We start from the raw sequence: 18,691 nt of genomic DNA on the forward strand, positions 1-18,691 counted from the left end.
TTTGACTAAAATAATTAAACAACTATCAAAGGACAATCCAAAGTTCGACGAGGATTGGTCGCTTGTGAGTAGTTGGTAGTATAGTATTGGAAATTATGGAAATGTTTCCATATTGGATGGACAATATCGACATCATTACGAATAGATAAGATTCTATTAAGAAATTAGTTGTCATATGGAAAATATGGAAGCGTGTCCATATTGGGAAGTAAATATTGAAAATCTATGTCTAGATTAGAAACTTTTATGCAAAAGGATGTTCAAAGGAATGTACTTCGAGTGAGAGACATCATATCTAAGGAATTGTCTTGTAACAATCTCCGATAGAGGACTTTTGTAATATCATTGGCAATAGTCTTTGAGACTTTGGTGCAGTGACATTACGAAAGGATCATTGCATAAAGTGTTAGAATCTAGTATATTCTATAAGTAACAAGAATGTGATATTCTTACACTTAAGAAAATGGATTTGGAGTTGTAAAATGAGAATGATTGGAAATGTGTTCAATTTGTCTATTTCACAAAGGTAAGAACCATAGGTAAACATTGTGTGCATGCTAGGAGCATGGGACAAGTGTAATAATTCAAGTAAGAAGTTGATTACCCGAAACGACAAATAATGAGTAATCGATATGGTGATAAATAAAAAGGAGTTTTATTTATACTCAAAGGGTTGAGGCCATATCGGATTAGTATTATTCTTGTCTTTCACTTTGCATGTTTTGAATTCCTGAATAGTTTAATTGGTTGAGAACAATCAAATTATTCGAACGAGCCACAGTCGTTCATATGGTGGAAGTAGGTATGAATGAAGACTGTCGTGAATTGGTGTGTGGATTGTCTAAAAGAGTATTAGACATAAGCAAATGTTTGCTGCAACGTTCATGAGTGCTTATGAATATGAATTTAAGCATTGGATTAAACCCACGCTCACTTGGATCACTATCTCGAGTGATTAGTGAGACGATAACATCTTATATTCTTGAAACCGAGATGTGTGAGTTGTATCTTGCGAATCGGTTGCACATTGATAATATGTAAACGCACTAGTAACTTGGTGTTATAAAACATATTGTTGTGTGTGATTTGGTTAGTGAGTGCAAGCGAGCATTGTATCAAAGTTTATCCGTTCCTTTTATCCAAAGTAGGATAAAAGCGATATCTTTGGGCCCCTCGATGGTTTAGTGATGACAAACGTAAATGCTCGGCCGGGCTAGGGCTAATTTGATTTGTTCAATTAGTCTGTCGTCATAAATCGGAAATCGAGATATAGTACAAAGAGAATGATTTGAAATCATATCTCATACGATATCTAGAATGGAGGAATATATGATCCCTTATTTAAGGACACGCATATCTGATATGATCAGAGTTGACAGCGGCTTTGGAAAGCTACGATTGCAGATCGGGATCTGAAGTCATACGCAGAATAGTTGTTAGACTTATCCAAGTGGGAGACTGTTGGATTAGTGTCTAAGTCCATAACTATTTTGGTATGTACTTGACCCGATGGTGCATGGTCCTTTTGGGTTGCCTTCACCAAAGCAACTTGATTGGAGAAATGAATAAAGAGAGAGAGGATAATATGATTTATTAATATGTTATAAGAATAATATATTAAAGGAGAAATCATATTTGTTTAATTAATATTGGTCAATAATTAATTAAGAATTAGTTTTGTGATCAAATGTAATTAATTAAACTAGAGGGGCTGATTTGTAATTATGTGATAGTTACAAAATAAGGTAAGGATTATCTTATATGGTGGACGAATTTAAGGTTGGAAAGCCTTAGAATTCGAGTATGATAAGGATTCAAGGATTATCTTATTGGTTGCTTAATGGATAATCAACTAGATAAGGATAATGACTGAAACCCTATCTCTACACCTATATAAACACCCCTAGGGTCATGAATTCGTGTATCCCTTCCCAAGAGGTCCTAGATACGAATTCTAACCTCTCACCTCTCTCTTTATACCTTCTCCATTTGCTTATGGTGTTTGTGAGCCATTAGAGGAGTGACACTTGTGACTCTAAGCATTCCAAAGTCAATCCAAGGTGGAATTGGGATTGTTATTGCTACATAACAATCAAGGTATGATCTTAAACCTAATTACATATTAATGTGATTACTTGTATGCTAGAATTAGGGTTTATAGTCTTGGATTCAAAGCATGTACAATAGAGAAACCTAGATCCAAGCATTAGGGTTTGTATGAGAACATAGGATGTCTTATGACCAAAACCCATCAGAAGTAAATATGGGTTAGCATACGAGCATGCCATACGCACTCCAGTGTATGTTCCGCATACTGGATCAGCGTCATGACCCTTGGTAAACACCAGTGTACGTTGGACGTAAAAGCCAAGTACATCACGTGTACACAATCAGTGGTCCTAGAAGATTTTTGGGGCGCATTGGTGTTGGGCTTTGGACTTGAGTAAAATGGGCCTCAACACCACCTAATTATAGGAAGTCAATTTCGGGCGTAAGGTCATGTTTGGGGTTTTGGGGCCATATTGTGCCTTAGAGGCCCTATAGTCGGCTTGGATTCCTATTTCGATTTTGTAGAATTGAGCCTTGGAGGAAAGGAGGCCCAATAAGGCGAAGGTAAAGGAAAAAATTAGGGTTTTGGACCTTTGGGTTAGAATGCAACCTAATTTTCTAATTAGGGTTTTAGGCTTATACGATAAGGAGAGGAGTTCGCTAGTCATCCGCTGAGTGTGATTTGATACTTACAGCCTGAGGTGAGTCTTCCTTCACAGTAGCCAAGGGTCAAACGCACCAAGGCCGACCCACTAGTTTATGTTATAGTGTGATGATTTTCTTTGTGATAATTTCCAGTTATGCTTGTATTTTCTTGATGACTCTTTGATTTCTGTTATGATATTATGTGGTAGTAGTAGTAGTAGTAGTAATAGTAGAGGCTGAAATAGACCTGGTATCCGGTTGATAAAGACACAAAGGGTAGGCAAGCAACATGGTATGCTTAGTAGTATTCAGTTGAAATAGACCGAAGAGGAAGGCTGGCACCCATATATGCTTGACAGTATGTTTTCTTAGTATGTGGTATTTTGGGGGAACTCACTAAGCTTTGTGCTTACATTTTTCAGTTTCTGTTTCAGGTGCTTCCAGTTCAAAAGGGAAGGGCCCGGCCTGATCGCACCACATCACTCTATGCTTTTCTGCACTTAGTGATTTTGGGATTTGTACTCTTATAACATGTTACAATATGAATCTTTCGAATATTTTGAGATGAGTTCTTATGAATTGAATGAATTCAAAAACAAAATTTAATTGGTATTTTTGGGGATGTTACAAGTTGGTATCAGAGCCTTGGTTTGAGGGATTCGGGCATACTCTTGGGTGTGCTGGACTCAAATCGAGGGTTTGGTAGGTTTTTCACAAAAAAAAAACATTTAAATCTAAGGATTTTAATAGAAGACAAGGGGTGTGATGCATGCAATCTGCCGAGCTCAAGCAAGTCTTCCCAAAATACCCATACAAGTTATATGTTTTTTGCTTTGACATGAGAATTGCATCCTAGATTAGGGGCTAAGGATCTATTCAAGACTGCATGATATAATGCAAGGAGAGATTTCTTTATGTTCCTATCAATATGAGCTTTTAGATTTTCATAATAATATCACATCAGTTAAATGTTAGGATGTCCTACATAACGTATGTTTTGAGTTGAATTAACCGATGCTCGAATGTTGCATGCTTTGTGCTTTAGGATGTTTTGTTGGTACTAACTAACTGGTTGATGAATTGTAACACTTGTACCTTGGTATGTACCTTATGGCCCTTTTATTTATGTAATGTGCATTTTAGTCCCTAGAGCAGTACGTTTAGCGTACAAGTGGAAAAGCTAGTACGCTTAGCATATTGAGTTGATGGTGAGTCGGAACCCTATTCTCATATGATGGGAGTACGTGGACTTTAATGAAACCCTACTTAGGGGTTTTTTACCCTATATAAACATCCTTATTCATTCGGTTTGGCCTCCTTACCAACCTCTAAAGCCCCAAAACCCAATAAACGATTTTTAGCCTCCATTGTTGAGTGTTTGAGACCTTGGAGAGATTTTGGTGTTCATTTTGTGCATTTTGAAGGAGTTAGAGAAACTTAAAGTTGCTTAGCTTGGAGAGAAGGTCTTGGATCCAGAATCACCACCTTTTTTGCAAAGCTTTAGAGGTATCAAGTTCTCATCTTGACTTCTAGTTGTTTAGATCTCTTTTTGGGATGATTTGTCATGTTTTTGGCCATTTTTGGGTGGATTGTTAAGTTAATACATACTAAGGACTTATCCTTTCAAATCTAGGTTTATCATGGAATCCTTAAGCATAAAGGTGACAACTTTATGGAGTATACGGCCTCATGCATGCAATAAGTCACTTATTAAGTCCTTGTCGAGCTTAAGATCTTCATTTAGCCATGAATAGACGTAAAGTTAGCAACTTTATGTGGTAATCCAGCTCAAGGAAGAATTATCTACATTATGGAGTGAAGTCTTATTGGGTTAAGAGCTGAAATTAGAAGGTGGATTAAATTGGAAGAGTATGTTGCGCGTAAAAGAATGTACGCGCAGCATAGAAGCCCTTAATCAAGTATGCTTAGCGTACAAGATGAGTACGCCCCACGTACTCAGTCACGTGGCTTTACGATTTTGGCCTTTGGGTTTGAGCCATGTTTTGGGCTTAGAAGATTGGGGTCTAGTTAGGCCATCTGAATTTGGGAGTTTTGGGCCATGAACATTATTGGGCATTGGGTTAAGGCCCATAAGAAGGGATTGGGCCCAATTAGAAATTAGGCCATAATTGGGCCTTGGTGGATTATTTGACTTTTAGACCTTTTAGATTGTGAGATTGGGCCTTAGTCTTAGACCAATCTAGGTTAGAGGTAAAATGGTCTTTTAACCCCAAGTATGGAATTATGGTTTTGGATTGGAACCCAAATGTTAATTGGACTTTATTTGATATTGATAGCTCGGGAATTTGTCGGATCAGCAGCAGGGATTATCCATTTGATTCAGCATTGCGAGGTGAGTTTCCTCACTCGCTTTAGCGGGTCGAAGGCACCAATGCTGACCCATATTTATGCTATGTTAGTATGCTAGTTGTCTACGTGACTCTTGCATGTATTATGTTCTTATTGTTGGATATAGTGTCTAAGTCCATAACTATCTTTGGTATGTACTTGACCCGACCCGGCATGGTCCATTTGGGTTGCACTTCACCCGAACAATTTATGGATAATATTTTGAGAATAGTACAAGTTATGATTTATTAATATATTATAAGTTCCAATATATTAATATAAGATCATATTATTTAATTAGTATTGATCTATAATTAATCTAGGATTAATTTAGAGATCAAAGATATTACTAATTAAATATGGGCTTCTATATTTATATAGTGTGGGCTAATGCTTATTTGGAATGGGCTAGGCTTGCATGGAAAAGTCCATGGATACTCCATGGAGCTTTAACCCATGGATCTCATGGAAATGAAGAGACATAGGTATTAGGGTTTACATGGATGTAACCCTCATCCACCACACTATATAAAGGAGGCTTTGGTTCTTGAAATCACACTAGTTGACACTTGTTGAGGTGAGTAAAGCAAGAGGGCCGATTTCAAGATAGTAGTGACTATGCTCTCCAAGTTCCAAGTTTGTGGTGATTTGTGATTTCCATTTGAGGCATTCACACTATTGGTGCTAGGCTCTAAAACTCCAAGCAATCAACTACTACTACAAGGTAAGTATTTCTACTAGCTTTATTTGATTCATGTTCCCCATGCCATGCTAGTTAGGATATGAACCTTGGAAAAATAATTGTTTGCATGTGTCTTAGAAAAACATAGATCCAAGGTTTATTAGGGTTGCATGTACACTTAGGAAGTGTTAGAATGCTCAAAATCCATCACATATATGCTTACCGAGTATGGCCCGATGACCATTTTGTATGCTATGTATCTTTGTGATTGTTGTATGTGTTTTTTTTACTTGATATATGTTATATGCATGTTAGGCGGGGCCCGATCTGTTTACCGAGCGAGGCTCGATGGCGGTCGGGGTCCAATGCCGGGAGGGGCCAATGTCGGACTGGGTCCGATGTCGGACGGGGCCTATTATATGCTATTATGTATGGTATATGGTATTTTGGGGAACTTAATAAGATTTGTGCTAACAATTTTCAATTTATTTTTAGGTACTTTTGGTTCCAAGGGGAAGAGCTCGGGTTGACTGTGTTGCACACGCCACATGGATTCAGCTTTTTAGATATCACTATGATTGTTATGATGTCGAGATACTTATTTTTATTTGTGTTGTATGGATAATGTTTTTGGAATACTATTTTATTCAAATTAAAATGAATTTATTGGATCATATTTTTTGGACGTTACATGAATGCATTGGGTTACATATTACTGTGATAGATAATTTTAGAAGGATAGGTTTAACTCTATTATGTAGCTCTTGTTTTATTCCAGTCGTTGTAGGGTGGGACGTGTCATCCGAAGAATTATCTAGTACTAGTAGTATGTAATGGTGTTCATACAGTAATTAGGTAGTACTTGTAGAAGTTCCTTCTGCAGCTGATAGCAGAGAGTGGTGAGGAAGGGAGTCATAGGGAGTCCCTATGAGATTTTGGTGCGTAGGATGCCTTATAGTTTAAGAATGTATTCGTTGGGAAGAGTGAATTAGAGGAGTCGGGGTAGTCCTTAAGGAGAGTATAAATAGGTGTGGAAGGTAGTATTGTCCCATACTAGTGAAAGTATAGGATTTATATCTGATGCAAAGATTACCACGATGAATCTGGGGAATGCGAGAGTGTGAACCTTCTCGTGTGTATGCTAATTGTTTATGTGGTTATGTTTCAGTATGGTGATGACATGTCATGGAGTAGGAGGTTCAGGATCTGGATCTGGTTCGAGCACGGGCTCCAAGCCAATTGGTGAGGGTTTGCGAGAGTTCATTGCATATGAGATTACAAGAGGCATCCTTGATGCGACCCCTGTGATTTTGGGTCAATCAAGGAAGGTATCATGGAGTTGATGGAGGATCGTCTTCAGATCTTTAGGGACGATTTGGCCGCTAGCCATTCGAGGGCTCACACACTCTCCTTCAATGATTTTAGGGGATGTGGGGAACCAGATTTCTTTAGGGTGAAGAACCCCATCGCAGCTATGTGTCGGATAGCCGACATCGAGTGTGCTCATATGACGAGCTTCTGCCTCGATGGGTCGAAGGTCAGGTTCACTACAGGATGTTTGATAGAGCGTTCCCGAGATAGGTGGGAGGAGTTCATGATGGGTTTTGAGCATTCTAACACTCCTAAGTGTACATGCAACCCTAGAAAACCTTGGATCTACGTTTGTCTAAAATACGTGCAAAATATGATTTCCAAGGTTCATAATCCTATCTAGCATACATGGGGAACTTTTAAACTAAAAGATAGCTAGAATTACATACCTTGTAGTTGATTTGATTCCTTGAAAACCTTGAGAGCCTAGAACCCCAAGTGTGATGCCTCAAATGCTTCACACAACACCAAATGCTTTGGAATGACTTTGAAAGAATGTATAACACTCTAAAAATCGGATTGCCTTCACTTGTACTAAGTGTAGCCGATTTAGGTAGATGACATCTTCTTTATACAGTGTGTCACATCCATGGTTACACAATGTAAACCCTAATGTGACATGACTCTTCATTTCCATGACCCATGGGTTTGTAACTCCCATGGAGCATCCATGGCGCATCCTATGGGTTTAACCCAACTTGATAATCCATGGAGCCTTTTGGCCAACTATAAAAGTTATGGATGATTTACTTAATCAACCCATATATTTAATTAGTCATCTTTTGATCACTTAATTAATTCCAAATTAATTCTTGATTGATACTAATTAAATAATACTATAATATATTAGAACTTATAATATATTAATAAACCACAAGTTCTATTTCTCTCATTCAGTCTATCCAAATGCATGATGTCATGCAACCCGAATGGACCATGCCCGGTCGGGTCAAGTACATACCAAATATAGTTATGGACTTAGACACCTTGTCCAACAGTCTCCCACTTGGATAAGTCTAATAACTATATCTATAACTATGACTTTAGGAACTGATCAGCAATCGTAGCCCTTTTAAAGGTCTCTCGGAACTGAGAAGATGATGATACACCATTTAAGATAAGTGATCATATAATCCCTATTCTAGATATCAGTAAGACAATTACATGGAACAACGTCTTACTTATTGTCCAGTAGTTTGTTTCCCAATTTTCGATTTGTTTGACAGAGAACTTAATTGAGCACATCAACTTAGTTCTAACTAGGCCCCATACATAGGTCAAAAGAAAATTATCGAGGGGCCCAGATATCGCTTCTAATCCTATAAGGAACAGATAAACTTCAACGTATATGCTTGTTCTACTACTTGTTAAATCACACACAAAAGTATAGTTTATAACATCGAGTTACCAATGCGTTTTCATATCTTCAGGGCATAACCAACTCATAGGCAACAAGTCATATCTCTAGCTTTGAAGACTTATATGATATTACCGTCTCACGATCACTCGAGATAAATTCCATGAAGTGATACCAGTTAGCGTGGGTTGAGTCCAATGCTCAGAACTTATGAGCACTCATGAGTGTTGTAGACACATCCAACAGCTTAGACCTTTGCAACCATCCCATGAAAGTCTTGATTCATACCTACTTCCAACATATGACCGACTGTGGAGATTCGAATAATATGATATACCAACCATAATTATTATGGAAGTAAAAATATGCAAAAGAAATATAGTAAACGATTGACAAGAGATAGCAACACTTTACTCATAAATAAACACAAATTTTATTCATAATCAAATGTCAATTACACTTTACAAATTTCAAAATTATCTAACTACTAAAACTAATATCATCCTTCAGCCCTATGCTCCGAGCATGCTGGGATGCTTAACCCTACTCTACTTGTTGTCTGATGAAATGGTATTTTCTGTCAATATGTCTGGATCTCCCACGATCCCTTGGTTCCTTATCTAAGGCAACTGAACTTTCACTATCACAGAAAATTTCCATTGGCGCCTTTATAGCCAATACAACTCCAAGGTCTCCAATGAAGTTCTTCAGCCATATAACCTCCTTTGCTTCCATGCTTGTTGCTATATACTTTGATTCGCAAGTTGAATCAGCTACTATCTCCTGCTTGGAACTCTTCCAAGTAATTGCACCTCCGTTTAAGGTAAAGACCCATCCTGACTGAGAGAGGAAATTATCCCTATCAGTCTAAAAGCTAGCATCACTATACCCTACAACTCTCAAGTCATCACTCCCACCGAGGGTAAGGACCCAGTCCTTAGTCCTCCGTAGGTACTTGAGGATATTCTTTACCGAAGTCCAGTGTGCCTTGTCGGGGTTCCCCTGATATCTGCTAACCATGCTCAAAGCAAAGGCTACATCAGGTCGAGTGCAGGTCCGACTCATTTCTGTTATCTCAGCCTCAGTACTCGGGCTATGATTTTTACTCAGTCTGGCGTTACTCTGGATGGGTAGCTCTCCTTTCTTGGAGTACTGCATGATGAACCTATTCATCATCTTCTCAAAGTAAGTACTCTAACTAAGTCCATTTAGTCTTTTACTCTGGTCTCTCAGAATCCTTATCCCCAGAATATAGGTAGCTTCTCCTAGGTCTTTCATAGAGAAACACTTCCCAAGCCAGGACTTCACTTCTTGTAGGGTTGAGATGTCATTTCCTATGAGTAGTATGTCATCCACATATAGTACTAAAAAGCTTGACTATACTCCCACTAGCCTTGACATAGACACAAGATTCATCTTCACTCCTTGAAAAGCCAAATTCCTTGACTTTCTCATCAAAGCAAAGATTCCATCTATGAGGTGCCTGTTTCAATCCATAAATGGATTTATCGAGCTTACACACTCTATTAGGGTATTCTGTACTAACAAAATCCTCTGGTTGACTCATATAAACATCTTCAGCCAAACTTCCATTAAGGAAGGAGGTTTTGACATCCATTTGCCATATTTCATAATCATGAAATGCAGCAATGGCTAACAGTACCCTAATGGACTTAATCTTTGCAACTGGTGAAAAGGTCTCATCATAATCAACTCCCGGAGTTTGTGAAAAGCCCTTTGCAACCATTCGCGTCTTATATGTGTGTACATTACCACCCATGTCGGTCTTCTTCTTGAAGATCCATTTGCACCCAACTATCTTACGACCTGGTACATTGTCAACCAAGTTCCAAACTTGATTGTCGTACATGGACTGTATCTCGCTGTCCATTGCCTCTTTCCATTTGGCTGACTCGGGGCCTACCATGGCTTCCATGTAACTGTTAGGTTCATCCAGACTTACCAATGTCTCATCACTGATAAGTGTCTCACCTTCCGCAGTAATATGGAAACCATAATAATGCTCAGGTGCATTCCTAACCCATGTGGAACGCCTCAGAGGTTTAGACTTGTCAATTGGCTCAACAGGAGTTTCCTCCTCAGGTTGAGTGCTAGGGTTTGAAGTTCCTTCATCACTAGACTCTTGAATTTCTTCAAGGTCAATTTTCCTCCCACTATTTCCTGGGCTTATGAACTCTCTCTCTCTCGAAAGACGCCCCTCCTTAATACAAAGACCACATTGTCACTAGGTTTGTAGAAGAGGTAACCAAAGGATTTCTGTGGGTAGGCAATGAAAATACACCTCTCACTTCGAGGTTCGAGCTTATCATGAGTCTCGTGTCTCACAAAATTTTCGCAACCCCAAATCTTGATGTGGTCTAGTTTGGTAACTTTACCAGTCCACATCTCATGAGGAGTTTTAGTAACTTTCTTTGAAGGGACCAGATTAAGGATATGGGTGGCAGTCTCTAAGGAATACCCCCAAAATGAGATTAGTAGTGAAGCTCGACTCATCATGGAACGAACCATATCCAACAAGGTTTGATTGCACCTCTCAGCCACACCATTCAACTGCGGTGTCCTGGGAGGTGTTAACTGTGAGATAATCGCACATTCCTTAAGATAGTTAAGGAACTATGTGCTAAGATACTCACCACCATGATCAGATCAAAGCATCTTAATGTTACTTCCCAATTGATTCTCGAATTCCTGTTTAAACTCTTTAAACCTCTCGAAAGTCTCTGGATTATGCTTGATTAAGTAGACATATCCATATCTACTATAATCATCAGTAAAAATCAAATAATAACGATTAGCATCCCTTGTGGTAGTTTTGAAGGGTCCACACAAATCCGTGTGTACGAGATCCAACAAACCTTCACCCCTTTCACAAGAACCAGTTAAGGGTGACTTTGTCATTTTTCCAATTGATCATTATTCATAACTATCATCTGACATTAGGTCAAATGACTCCAAGACACCATCCTTTTGGAGTTTGCCTTTGTGTTTCTTGCTCACATGTCCAACACGACAATGCCGTAATGATGCTTTATCCAAGTTATTATTACTCGAAGAATCAATACACAACACATTATTTCCTAGATTATCTACAACAGATACGGCTTCATACACACCATCACAAGGTAATGCTTTAAAATAAAGACCATTATTAAAGAAAGAATTTATCCCACCATTTTCATTATCAAAAGAAAAGGTAAACCCTTGTTTGTACAAAGCATGAAAGAAAATAATATGTCTTGCCATTTCTGGTGAATAACATCATTTATTCAAATCTAAAGTAAACCCACTACTTAGCAACAAGGAATAAACTCCAATCTTGGTGACAGGTGAAGCTTTCCTATTCCCCATGATCATCTTTATCTTTCCATGTTCCCCATTCCCACTTCTTCTTAGTCCCTGCAAATCAGAACATATATGAATACCACAACCGATATCAAGGACCCAAGAGTTAGAATAGGGTGAGTTACTAGAGAGAATAGTGTAAATACTTGCATGGTTGGGTTTGACCTTCCCATCCTTCACATCTTGCTGGTACTTTGGGCAGTTCCGCTTCCAATGAGACTTCTCATGGAAATAGAAGCATCCTATCTCTCTTGGGTTAGAAGAAGGAGTGACAAAACGTTTCTTGGTTCCATTTGAAGAGGAGCCATCAAGGGTCTTACCCTTGATACCCTTCGAAGGGTTCTTCCTCTTCATCCCTCTACCTTTCCCGATTGCCAAGACAGGGGCGGAGTTTGGAGTAGGAGTAGGAGTGTTAACAACCGACTTACCCTTAAGACCACCTTTGGTGGTCTTCAAGAGTCCTTGAAGTTTTCTGAGTGTGACTTCTTCCTTATTCATGTGGTATGTCATGCGGAATTGATCATAACACGAGGGTAAGGATTGCAAAATGATATCTATTGCAAGCTCCTCTGGGAATTTCACATTAAGCTTTATCAAACGGTCCACATACCTTTGCATTTTCTGCATGTGGCCTGTGATGGGTTCACCATCCTTCATACGGGTTGTTATCATGGAGCAGATGATGTCATACCTCTCTTGACGAGCACTTTGATGGTATCTTTCCATCAAATCTTGGTGCATTTCAAAAAGGTAGTAGTCCTCATAGGACTTTTGGAGCTCAGTTGTCATCGTGGCCATCATCATACAAGCCACTTTTCGTGGCATCTCTCTCATGAGTCCGGAATTCAGCGATCTCCTCAGGTTTAGCAGTTGACTCATCAATATCCTTTAGTTCATTATCGAGGATATATTCCTTGTCCTCGTAGCGTGTGACCATCCTGATGTTCCAGATCCAATCCATAAAATTGGCACCATCAAATATGACCCTCCCACATAGGTTCATGAGGGAAAAGGAGCCAGTAGGGTTTGAGCCAGAAGCAGTGTTGTTGGAAGACATCTGAAAAGAAGAGAACAAGATTAGTTTAGATATAAAGATAGTATTTAATAAAACACCCAAATCTAATATTAAGGCCAGGATCCAATCACAATATATCATAACTTAGAAGAGTTATGCCGTAATCTAAGCTATGACATATTTGAAAGGTAGGTGAATGACGATTCACCAATTTCCACCAAAAAACGAAATATAAATTATTAGGTTTTAATTGGTTTTTATAAATTCCTAGATTCTTTTGAGATTCAATGAACTTTTCAAAGGCATGTTTCAATCTCGAGTGTGCCCTCCAAGTTTTGTGACTAGGATATCGAGGATCACAAAATGAGGTGTGAAGTAACCATGCAAATTACTTGGTACCCTTAAAGTTCATCACTCAATCGATGTGCCGGTTAACCACACACGCTCCACCTATACTATGATAAACCTTAAGTCACCCTTTACCTACCTTGTTAAGTCCAAGTTAGTGTGTCGGCTAACCACACACACTCCACCAACCACTTAAATAAAGTGTAAAGTGTAATTTCATGGATTAGCACCTTATCCACATTTTTCCTAAAGTAACTAAGATTGAGAATTTAATAAAAAATTTAGTTACTTTATAATATTCATCATACTTTTAATGAGAATTTATAAGTCCTTGTCCTACCCGTTCGGCTTACAACCCTCCACCGATCAAGGAAGCGGTGGGTGAGAGTGGACACCCACTAAGCTGCCATTTTATAGGCAGCAACCTTATACCCCCCTTATAGACCGGCTTCGTGAATGAGGCCTACTAATGGTAAGACGACTTGCTCTTATACATACATATATATATATATATATATATTATTAACTTATAATATTATAAAGTATAAGGGTTGAATTTTAACATTTAAAATTCTAGGGATTGGAACTAAAGTTTATTAAGTGACTTTACATGTTCCAAAACTTGAGGGCAAGTTTTGTAACTTTACAAAACCTTTCAAATTCATAACTTATGAGTTATTAAAATGAAGACTCTTCATTTTATAACTTATGTGTTCTTTTAATGGCTTTTAACACAAAGAGACTTTTGGTTATCCATAACTTGAGGATAAGTTATGGACTCCATAAAAACACATAAAGATCATGGATTAAACAATTAAACAAGTAATTCCTATGATCTACAATTACTCATAAGAACACGAATATCCATATAAAAGTTTCAAGAACATATGAACACATAAGATCATGAAAAATTGATATTAGCCATTGTAAATGGATTAGAACAACCATTACACCATCTAAAACAAGTTTTATAACACCAAAACAGTTTAGGGTAATGTTTCTAGTCCATTTCCAGCAGCAAAAATCGAAAAACTGCAATCTGCATGACCAACTCGCCGAGTTGGTTGCATTTTCACTTGGACTCATCGAGTCCCCTGTGCAAACAGCTTAAAAATCGATTTTTTCACTATTTTGCATCAAGTATTTAACAAACAAGCCTAGGCTCTGATACCACTGATGGGTTTTGAGCATTCTAACACTCCTAAGTGGACATGCAACCGTAGAAAACCTTGGATCTATGTTTGTCTAAAATACATGCAAAATATGATTTCCAAGGTTGATAATCATATCTAGCATACATGTGGAACTTTTAAACTAAAATATGGTTAGAATTACATACCTTGTAGTTGATTTGATTCCTTGAAAACCTTGAGAGCCTAGCACCCCAAGTGTGATGCCTCAAATGCTTTACACAACACCAAATGCTTTGAGAGAATGTATAACACTACAAATATCGGATTCCCCTCACTTGTACTTAGTGTAGCCAATTTTGGTAGATGACATGTTCTTTATATAGTGTGTCACATCTAGGGTTACACCATCTAAACCCTAATGTGACATGACTCTTCATTACCATGACCCATGGGTTTGTAACTACCATGGAGCATCCTATGGGTTTAACCCAGCTTGATAATCCATGTAGCCTTTTAACCCACTATACAAGTTATAGATGATTCACATAATCAACCCATATATTTAATTAGTCATCTTTTGATCACTTAATTAATTCCAAATTAATTTTTGATCGATACTAATTAAATAATACTATTAATATATTAGAACTTATAATATATTAATAAACCACAAGTGTTATTTCTCTCATTTAGTCTATCCAAATGCATGATGCCATGCAACCCAAATGGACCATGCCGGGTCGGGTCATGTACATACCAAATATAGTTATGGACTTAGACACCTTATCCAATAGTTCGGCTACGCCTTGGGAGCCCCGAACATTGAGCCCATGACCTGGCTAGATTTTGTGACCAAGTTTTGGGTAGAGTTTGCACCGGCTGTTGAGGTACAGCAGTTAGCCAAGGAGTTTCTTGATATGAGGCAGACGACTAACATTGTGGTAGAGATCACCACCATGTTCAGAGAGAGGGCATTGTTGGAACCCCAGTATGCAGCTGATGAGGAGATGAGGATGACCCAATACCATGATATGTTAAGATGTAACATCCCGGAATAGCAAGAGTAGAGTTGAAGGGCTAAAAGTGTAAGTCTCGAAGGGCGACTCGGCGAGTCCATGGATGGACTCGGCGAGTAGAGTCGCGATTTTGGTCGCGTGTCAAGTGGCCTACTCGGCGAGTCCAAAGATGGACTCGGCGAGTAGGTGCTGGGTGAAGAAAACCCTAAATCCGAGGAATGAGCCCCATATAAAGAACATTATGTTTCCTCCCCAGCCTCTTTGATCCCCCTTGAGTCCCAGAAACCCAAATTTCATGGAGGAACACCATTGTTGAGCAAATTGGAGCTTGGAGAGGTGCTTGTTGAAGAAATCTTGAAGGAGAAGAGGCTTGGATCAAAGGGTTTTGCTTGGATCCGAGTTTCATTGTTGTTGGGGCATTCTTTGGAGGTAATATGTCGTTCTTGAGCTGCTATTGTCTAGATTCTTCATTTTTGGGGGTGTTGAGATCATATCTTTTGGTGCTTTGGAGTCTAGAGGTTAGATTTGAGGTTGCTACCTCAGATCTGGAATAGAGAAGGGTTGGAATGCCTGAAAGTCCCTGTAATTGAGTATAAAGTGAAGCTATCTTGTCCCAAACCTTAGCCCTAATGTGTATAATGCCTAGATCTTCATGGATTCACGTAAAGATTTCCACTTTACGTGATGGATGGCCTTAGGAGAAGTAGATCTATGTTTTGGATCAATTGCATGGCCTGGAGTGCTTCTGTATGGATTCAGACCGGTGGTACTCGGCGAGTCACATGGATGGACTTGACTAGTTGCTTGAAGATGAGCTAGAACTCGACGAGTTGGATGAACAACTCGTCGACTAGGTTGAAGATAGCCTTAGACTCGGCGAGTCTGTTCTTGGACTCGGCGAGTCTTGTCGAAGAGTCCCAATATTTTCTGGTTGAGTCGAGAATCGGTGAGTCAAGGGATGACTCGATGAGTTGGGTGCGAGTGGACTCAGAGTTGTTGGACTCGGCGAGTCTCGGGGTGACTCGGTGAGTTGGGTCGCGGATTGAGGGAAGTTCTGAGCATAGAGACTCGGCGAGTCATCGGGTTGACTCGGCGAGTAGAGACAGTCGGTGGTTGACTTTGACTTTGTCCAAGGTTGACCAGTTGTCTTCCAGGGGTATTTTGGTAATTAAGGGTATATATTGAGTTGAGTGTTTTGGTGTTCGGTGGAGGAGTTCGAAGCAGCGGGATCTTATCCTTTCAGCCGGCAGTTTCGAGGTGAGTTATCCTCACTATATCAACAGGGTCTAAGGCACCAAGGCCGGCCCTTATCGGATTGAGATCCGGGTAGTTGTTATTTTGTTGCTATGATATGCTTGCATCCTGAGAGTTAGGATGGTATATGTTAGAGGCCTGATTGAGATCGGTATCCTGAGAGATAGGGAAATGCTATGCTAGTGACCTGTTAGGTCGGTATACTGCTTAGAGTATGTTATGCTATGTGATCTGTTAGATCGGTTTGTTTGAATGAGAACTGTTATATGATTATATGTTTATGTGCACATGGATGTTTGGACTGGAGATGGGTTGAGGCGGATCCTGCTTTGTGCTGTAGGCCAAGATACAAGGGTTTTGTACATATAAAAATGCCAAAATCCGAGTTATAACGAAAAAGTTATGACCTATCGAAGTTTTACGACAAAACTAACACGACACCGGGAATCGTAAAAAGTGATTTTTTTAATAAACTACTTTTATCCTTAGATATCTAAATGAAAGTTGTATTATACATTAAATCGAGAACATACATAAAAAGAACGCCCAAATCTGACTTTGTATGAGAAAGTTATGATTTTTCAAAGATTTTGCACAACAGCTTGAAATTCGAATTTTAGATCGATCGGTTTTTAGCCAAAGCAACCTAAATGAGAATTGAATATCTCAATAATAAGATCATAACAATAAAAACATAGATGAAAACGGAGTTCGTATGTAGAAGTTATGAATTCTACACATTCATTTAACATTGTAATTTTCTCATACTATTAAACTTAAAATCGGCCAAGAATTAGCCGACATAGTCAAAAGGAGAGTTGTAGATCTTGTCAATACCTATGTGTGGATATAAAGAACGTCAAAACAGATCTCGTATGCAAAAGTTACGGGGTTTAGAATTCGGGAGTGTGTTGCTGCGAAGGGAGTGACGTGGCGCGATCTGAGCCACTGCTTTCTCCCTAAGTCTTGCCACCAGATGGTGACATATGGCACCCAACTCGACGAGTTCATCTGTATTTCATCCTATAAATACCATGCGAGGGTGCCTTCATTCTTCACACCAAAAATCCACTTCTCTCTCTCTCTCTCTCTCTCTCTCTCTCTCTCTCTCTCTACAAACTCTCTAAACCCCCAAAACCCCTCCGAAAGCCCTATTATCCTAAAGGTACTAGAGGAAAGCCCTGGAGCACCTGAAGGCTCCGAGAAGAAGAGCTTTCAGCTCAGAAACTCTACTTCAGCGAAGCCCAGTTTTGAGAAAAACTCGTTGTAAGTAAGTTATGCTTACCCTACTTTAAGTATAACTTAAGTTCAAGTTAATTATCGTTATCATGAACTTATAAACAAGATTTATCAGTGATTCCACGTCGTTATATTTAATGATCTACTTACAAGGATGATGTCTAGGTTGTGATTTAGTGAGGTGTTTAAAGTAGGATTTCCAAACAGTATGCTTCGTATACTAAACGGACCCTACCTCCGATATGATCCTACATGGTTGTTCCTTACTTGATAGATCATGACAGTAGACTTTGAGTTAATGATGAATCTAGACTAATAATTAGTTGCAATAAATATTAGACTAAAACTTAGCAATAATAATGTTAGGTTTCGTCGAAGGAAAATAGAATCGTTAGAAGCGAAGCACTGCCGAGTTTGGAATCATCACTTTAACATGTGAGTGCATAGTCCCTTTCATGAACATGATTTTAATACAAGTATTAATTAAAGTATTAAATATATGTTAAAGAGTTAAATATTTTTGAAGAGTTTATGTGTGAGTACATAGTCCCTTTCATGAACATGATTTTAATCCAAGTATTAATTAAAGTATTACATATATGTTAAAGATTTAAATATTAGTTGAAGAGTTTATGTGTGACTACATACTCCCTTTCATGAACATGATTTTAATACAAGTATTGATTGAAGTATCAAATATATGTTTATGTGTGAATTATTTGATGTTGACTAAAATACGTGTTAAAGAACATACGTGATAATATATGATGATTCAGGATAAAGTGTAAACCTAAATTAATTATGAGGCATATTGGGTAATATCTTCTTATGAGTACGAGTGAGATATACGTGGAGAATAGAAATTTAAGT

The sequence above is a fragment of the Lactuca saligna genome, chromosome 3 (assembly GCF_052625555.1).
Source record: "Lactuca saligna cultivar CGN05327 chromosome 3, ASM5262555v1, whole genome shotgun sequence".
NCBI classification, from domain to species: Eukaryota; Viridiplantae; Streptophyta; class Magnoliopsida; order Asterales; family Asteraceae; genus Lactuca; species Lactuca saligna.